The following is a 7562-nucleotide window of genomic DNA, read 5'->3' as shown; positions in this document are numbered from 1 at the left end:
AAAAAGTCTTCACATCCCATTTCTCATTTGTTTTGACTGCTGCCTGTGATACTGCGGTAGTCTCAATACAATAGCAGAGCAACAGCCCATTGCAGCAATGCTCTTGGTGTAGCTGTTGCTAATACCCAAGCACAAGCATTTATGGTTGACATAGCAAGTTTGAGGATCAAGCTGTAAGGCAAAGAGCTTAACACACAAACTAACACTGTAATGATGAACACCGTGACCTTCCTAGGTCTCTGGGCGGATTACCTAAAGCTACTCTGCAAAGTGTATTTCATATTATATCCTACTTTTTTACATAAAAACGCATTAGTGATAAGCAATAAAAACAAAAACAAGGCCAATTAGAGTACAATAAAAACCAAATAAAAAAGCAGCAGTAGATTCTGCTGCAAAGGAGGTGCATGTTTGACTCGGGCTAATGGGTTGTACATGTGAGGAGGGTGAGATAGTTTGGGAGAGCAACCTTCTCTTGTGTGGACTGATCTTTTTATTTATTTACTTCATTTTATACACCCGCTTTCTGCCTAGGCACTCAAGGTGGCTTACAGTTTTAAGTGATAGCTTACTATCAAAGACATATAATCCAAAAGAAGAGGACAGAGAATAGGGCAATAAGCAACACTTGGGAAAGAACATTTTTACATTGCTATATAACAGGTGGGGAGCCTCAGGGGCTCAGAGCCTCAGGCCTCTCCCCAGTCTGTACTCCTCACTGGCCCTGCTCCTTGCCCTCCGTGACTGCTTTTGCCTGGCTAAAATGTGTCTTTGAACTATGAAAATGCCTCTGGCTTGCCAGAATGGAGAGAGAGGGGTGTGTCTGTATGTAGCAGAAATAGAAGCCTCTTTGTACAATGGTGAGAACTGCATCCACTGCTCTGTCCCCTTTTGCCTCTGACCCTGCCCACCACTGCCAGGTAGCACCTGGAAGGTTGCCCGTGAAGGAGTGCAGTCCCTGGGGTGAAAAAGGTTCCCTCCTCCCGTTATATGATGAAGTTAATAAACTGGGTGGGATGACCATTGTAAGAGACAGTTCTGGGAGGGGAAGGCCCAGACAGCAGTTGATCTGACCCAAGCCAATGACGGGGCCTTCACTGTCTCACCTCTCACTCTGCTGCAATCGGATGGAATGGCCAACAGGTGGATGCAGTTTTGCAAAGGGAGAACCCCTATAGTAGTCGGTTGGACCTAGCCAAGCAGTTGGTGGAGGCCTTGATGACTCAGCTCTCCCTATGAGGCAACCAGGTGGAATAGTTTATGCTTTTATTAAAAGCATGAGCCCAGCACATTAAACATGTAAATACAGTATTGTAATCACTCTAGGCCATGGGATTAAGACAGGCTGTGAAGCTACAGCTGTTGCTCTCTCATAGTGGCCAATCAACAAATGTTATTTCTGCCAAACTGGCTGAAAATGAACAATAACTCAGTTTCCATTTGGTGCAGCTCTGGACTTCTCCCTAATAGGGCCTGCCAATTCTACCACAATTGCTCGTGGGGGTTCAGTTGTGGATGTACATCCAGTTCTCGTTTACAAGCATCTTAATCTGGACAAAAGTCCTGGAAAAATGTTTTAGCTATGATTGAGCCAGCCAGGAAATTTTTCTGTAAAAACAAAACAAAACACCATGGCATAAAACCACAACAAATTAGAATTGTAGTAAAAATAGCTTATAAAACCACTGAAGTGCCAAGATCTTTTTTTAAGGTTAAATACCTCCCTGTGAACTGCAGTTGTTCTGTTTGTATAGAAACACCAGAAATCAAGTTACTTGATTTCTATGACGGCTGCTGCTTCCTGTTTATGTAACCTTCATATAATTAATGCATTTTATTATACACAGTTGGAAGCAAATACATTTGGAGGAAAATATACTATGCAGTAGAAATACTGACACCAGAGGATGAAATGTTTGCACTATAATGTAGAAATAATAACTATAAAATGAAGTGTGCATAGGATTGCAGCCTGTCTAGGCGCAATCCCCACTGAGCACAGTGGGATTGACTTCTCAGTACACATGTATAGGGTTGCACTTAAAGTCCAATTTAAGATGTCCCATTGATATTCTACAGGATTTAAGTGCAATGAACACAAAATATACTGAAAAGTGTAATGCAAAAGCCACCAAACATTTGTCAGTCAATGGTGTAAAGCAGCCTTCGCCAACCTGGTGCCCTCTAGATGCTTTGGAGTATAACTTTCAGTGACCCCACCCAGCATGCATCAATTGGGGCTGATGGGAGGTATAGTCTAAAACAGCCTTTCCCAACCAGTGTATCTCCAGATGTTGTTGGACCACAACTCCCATCAGCCTCAGCCAGCATTGCCAATGGTCAGGAAATATGGGAATTGTGGTCCAACAACATCTGGAGGCACACTGGTTGGGAAAGGCTGGTCTAAAACATATGGAGAGCACCAAGTTGGCAAAGACTGGTAAAGCATCTGAGGTTGCCAAAATCATGAAGGAGATATGGGACAGTGAGGTCCCACCTTAACAACTGGACTGAGAGATCACTTGCCAATTGGCTCCACCAACTGTAATTTGTTAACCACAAGGGAGACCTGCAACACAATGTTGCAGTATAGCATGTCCATGGTTAGCTGGCTGCCGCCCTGCCCTCATTCAGGATATTTTATTGTTTCTCTTTGCCCCTAGCTCCTCCACCACCTCTAACAGTCAGCTTTCATTTATTAGTTAAAAGTAAAATTGTATTATGTGGTTCTTCCATCACACTGTTCCCTCAGCTGTAATCTACAGGAGCCAGTCCATATGCAGGGCCTTTCCACCTGCTCTACTGATAAACCAACTTTTGGCTCCTCCCCCACCTGGAAATCTTTCCATTCCAGCTGGTTATTACAAGAACTATGGATCTTTACTGCTTTGCTTCTCGCTCCCAATCCCCCTTTCCTTTTGTGTTTTGCCTTTTAAATTACAAGCCTGAGGGCAGGGACTGTATTATCACTGGTATTTGTAATCCTTTTTTTTTTTTTTTACTATGGAGCAAGATACTATACCATTCTGCCTGCAGGAAGAGGAACATTGCGCTGCCAGGGAGGGAGAGCCCCTTGTCATCTGCTGCTGCTGTGCTGCTTCCCCTGGCGGTCACCACCACCACCCTTCCTGCTGGACTGCTGCTATTAACAGCTGCCACGCCCTGCAGGACCAGGTCCCAGGTACTCAGCCAGCTGTGGCTAACCTTTTCCACCTGTCCCTCCTTGAAGGGATATATAGGCTGGCTGGCTGAGAGGCCTGGGAGACCTTCTGCCTGCAGGAAGAGGAACATTGCGCTGCCAGGGAGGGAGAGCCCCTTGTCATCTGCTGCTGCTGTGCTGCTTCCCCTGGCGGTCACCACCACCACCCTTCCTGCTGGACTGCTGCTATTGTATTCTATTGTATTTTAATGCTATTTAATTACTTGTTCTGTTGAGTTTGCTATTTATTTCTATGTTTTTGTATTTTATGCTGTTTTACTCTTATGTACACCGCCCAGAGAGCCTTTTGGCTTTGGGCGGTATAGAAATTAAATTAAATAAATAAAAAATAAATAAAATACATTCTAATGTGCAGTTACTTGCCTCAAAACAGGGGTGAGTGGAAATCAAAATGAATGGAATAACAAATTTAAAATATGATGATGACGATGTACTGCCTTCAAGTCAATTCCGACTTATGGCGACCCTGTGAATAGGCTTTTCATGGTAAGTGGTATTCAGAGGGGGTTTACCATTGCCTTCCTCTGAGGCTGAGAGGCAGTGACTGGCTCAAGGTCACCCAGTGAGCTTCATGGCTGCGTGGGGATTCGAACTGGTCGTAGTCCAACACCTTAACCACTACACCACAATGGCACACTACACCATTACTCCTGCAGACATGCAGGTGGAAAAGGGCCTCCGAGATGTCTCAGCTATTGTGAGTTCCCAGAGGAGTTAGCCAGCAGCCCCTTTGCTCCTGTGTCACACTTGTCTCTAAAAGTACTGCAGGACCCCTTAAAGCGGCTGTTGCCAATCACAGTCCAATTCTGTTCAACTTATTTCCACAGAGCTGCTTCTACTACTTTCACAACTGACTCTTCTCAATGGGTGCCATTCTACATCTCCGGACTATTGCCTTCCTGTTTCTCAGTTTCAGCCACAGTGGCTGGCAACCAAATTTCCTGCTAGTCCAAGAAGTCACCCTGCATTGTCATAGTGAGCTGACAAAGTGCTACAGGGTAGAGGCTTTGATTGCCACTCTCTGGTCCATGGTCAAATTCAAGTCCTTTTCCCCCCTTGTGCCAGCTTGAAAACCACATGAATCCGACATAGCATACTGGGGGGGGGGGGGAGTATGCAATTGCATGCAACAACTCTGGATGGGCATAGTTTAAAGAATCACTGTGTCCTTGCAGCCTGAAGGAGACACAATTACCAAACTTAGGCTGCAATCGAAACTCCCTTTTCACCAGGCTGTGAGGGGTTTGGTTTGGATGAAGGTGTCCCTCCATCAGCCCTGCTGGCCTCCACCCACAGAGTGACACCAGGTTACCCTGCCAGCATGGAGCTCCCTGTTCCACTCACCAAATGTGCAGATAGGATACCCATTGGTGGTAGCCTACAGAAAGTCACAAAATGGGGTGTTCTGGAGGTGGGGCTGAGCTGGCCCAAGGTTCATTGGCTCTCACGTTGACCCCACTGCTGTCACCTGCCTCCTTACCCTGCCTTTTGCCCTGGCCAGCACAAACCATAAGGCTGTGGATGCTTTAGTAGCAGCTCCACTGCTCCATCATGCCCCACTGCTACCTGACTGGGGCTTGGATAGCCCTGTTACTTGGGGACTTGGTTCCGTACAGTTCTCTTTAATGAAGCCAGTGCTTTTGTAGCTCCGTCATCACTACACATCACGGTACCATTTTCAACCTGGTACACAGAAGCAAAGGAAAACACACATGTAAAGAACTAGGAGCATCCGGGTCAAGTGAGGACAATAACCCACAGCAGGATAAGGATTCCACATCAAGTTCGTGTTGAAATTACTCAGCACTGAAACCACACCTTTCTATTTCCAAGACCACATCTGTGAAGACTGTCAAACACATGCTGAGGAATGTGATGTGTAAGTGTGCCTGCTTGGTATTGGTTGAAGCTTTATCTTTGATTGAGCCAACAAAACCACAACAGAAAGAAAAATAAGTGAGGTAACTGATATTTTCAATTTAATCTGTAAATGCCTTTTAGTAGAGTAGCTTCTGAGTTTCATAGAACCCTTCTTAGCTCACCAAGGTAACTGTGGCCCTGCAGATGGTGTTGGACTCAAGACTCCCATCAGTGCCATTCAGCATGGCCAATAGCCAGGAATGATGGGAGTTGATCCAACAACATCTGGAGGGCCACAGATTCTGTAGAAATCTGTACAGAGGATAACGTCCCATGCACCTGTTAATTATTAGACAACCTCTGCCCCCCCCTTTACAACTCTCAGGATGCAACATGTGTAAGAACATAAGAACAGTCTTCTGGATCAGGCCAATGCGCCATCAAGTCCAGTATCCTATTCTCACAGAGGCCAACCAGACGCTTATGAGAAGCCCAACAGCAGGTACAAGAGCACTCTCCTTTACTTTGATTTCCAGCCACTGGTATTCGGGAGCATACTGCCTCCGACCATGGAGGTAGAGCATAGCCATCACGACTAGAAGCATTTATAGCTTTATTCTCCATGAATTTGTCTAATCCTCTTTGAAAGCCATATAAGTTGGTGGCCATCACTGCCTCTTGTAGGAGTGAATTCCATAGTTTAACTATGCACTGTGTGAAGATGTTCTTTTGTCTGTCCTGAATCTTCCAACATTCAGCTTCAGAGGAATCTATGGGAAATTACCACTTTACTTTCCAGCAATGAACTGTGTTTTCCAACATTGTTCATCTCCCCCCCCCCCCGCTTTTCCTTATCTTCTGCTCTCTGTGTTGCCTGGAGCACAGCTACACTGGAAGCCATTAGCAGAGCTTGTGTAGTGCTGCTTCATAACATTGTTCTCCTGTGTCAGGCTGTGAGCAGCTGAAGGCTCCGAAATTGCTTAATCACCATGGTACTTACCAGGAACCATTTGGAGGGATTCCCTGTCATTGTCAATAACCCTCCTAAGCACCTTCTTAACTGCAGAATTCTGTTGTTTATAGTCCATTAACTATTCCTCTCTCAGTGTACACCTAACCTTTTGAAATTTTGTGTTGGACTCCCTAATCACCTTACTACATTCTATCTACCACAGAGTCATATTCCAGATTCATTCTCATCTTTTTCCATTTAAGACCAGCCTGAGCAGCTGCCCCCAGTATATGTTGCACCAACTTTTCGAAAAGCTCCTCAACACAATCAATCTCATCACAAGACTCAACAATGTCCAGCAATTTATGGCTCAACAGTTCCCCAACAGCCTTCATAAAGTTCCACGTTAAAACCATATATATGTCATTTCTGACTCCCAAACCTGCATAAGAGAACTGTACTGGGAAATGACTACTATTCACATTAATTTACACCAAGACTTCCAAACCACATTGAGCTGCAAGACTCCTTGACACCATTCCCAAATCCAGGCATGACAATAATACAGATTTAATTAAATCTAGCAGGAATTCAATAAAAAACAAAAAAAACAAAATCATAATCACCACAGAACTTTTTGTCAGGTTTCCAACTTCCCCCAAGAGAACTGTGACTAAAGTCATCACACAGTATAACAAGGGCCCATCACCTCCTTCAAGAGACAATTTATGTCAGGTGTGAGGAACCTTTAGCCCTCCAGATGTTACTGAACTATAACTGCCATCAGCCCTAGCAAGCATGACCAATGGCCAGAGATGATAGCAATTGTAGTTTGGAGGGCCAAAGGTCCCCCACACCTCATTTAAACTATTTACATCTAGAAAAAGACAAGGATTATACACATTCCATACCCTTAATGGAGCATCAAAGCCAACTACAGGCATAACCACAGCAAGATATTCAAATGAGATCTTCCATTCCCCCAGCTCCATGTAACTCAAGTAAACTTTAATAAAAATAGCAACACCCCCTCCTGCTCTCCCTATTCTTCTGATGAGCAGTATAACCCTTTAATCTAAAACCCATGGTGTCTAAAAGTCATGTTTCTTGAACACAAACCAGATCAGACAACACCTACAAATTACTCAACAAATGCTTCAACTCCTGGCTACAAGCCACTACAATGTGAGTGTTCCAACTCAGTATATCAAGGCCAATTATGTCACCTCTCCGAGTCTCCTAACATCTCACAAATCTGCTCCGTGGATAAATCACCCACTTCCAAATACTTCTCAGCTGCCTTTAAAATAGATATAATTGTTTCAGATTTTTCTCAGCCTGTGCTTTACAATGTGTAACTTCAACCATAAATGCAACAAATGTTTCCTTCTTCACAACCATAAGCTTCAGCATCAAGTTTCTACCTCACCACGAACAACCCCCGTTTTGCTAGAGAGGGAGAAATATCCAAAGGGCCCCCCACAACAACCCTTTTCTTCTTAACCATAACCCGGGGCAATTCCCTTAAAC

The sequence above is a fragment of the Rhineura floridana genome, chromosome 3 (assembly GCF_030035675.1).
Source record: "Rhineura floridana isolate rRhiFlo1 chromosome 3, rRhiFlo1.hap2, whole genome shotgun sequence".
Classification (NCBI taxonomy): Eukaryota; Metazoa; Chordata; class Lepidosauria; order Squamata; family Rhineuridae; genus Rhineura; species Rhineura floridana.
Note: the sequence above shows the minus strand (reverse complement) of the source record.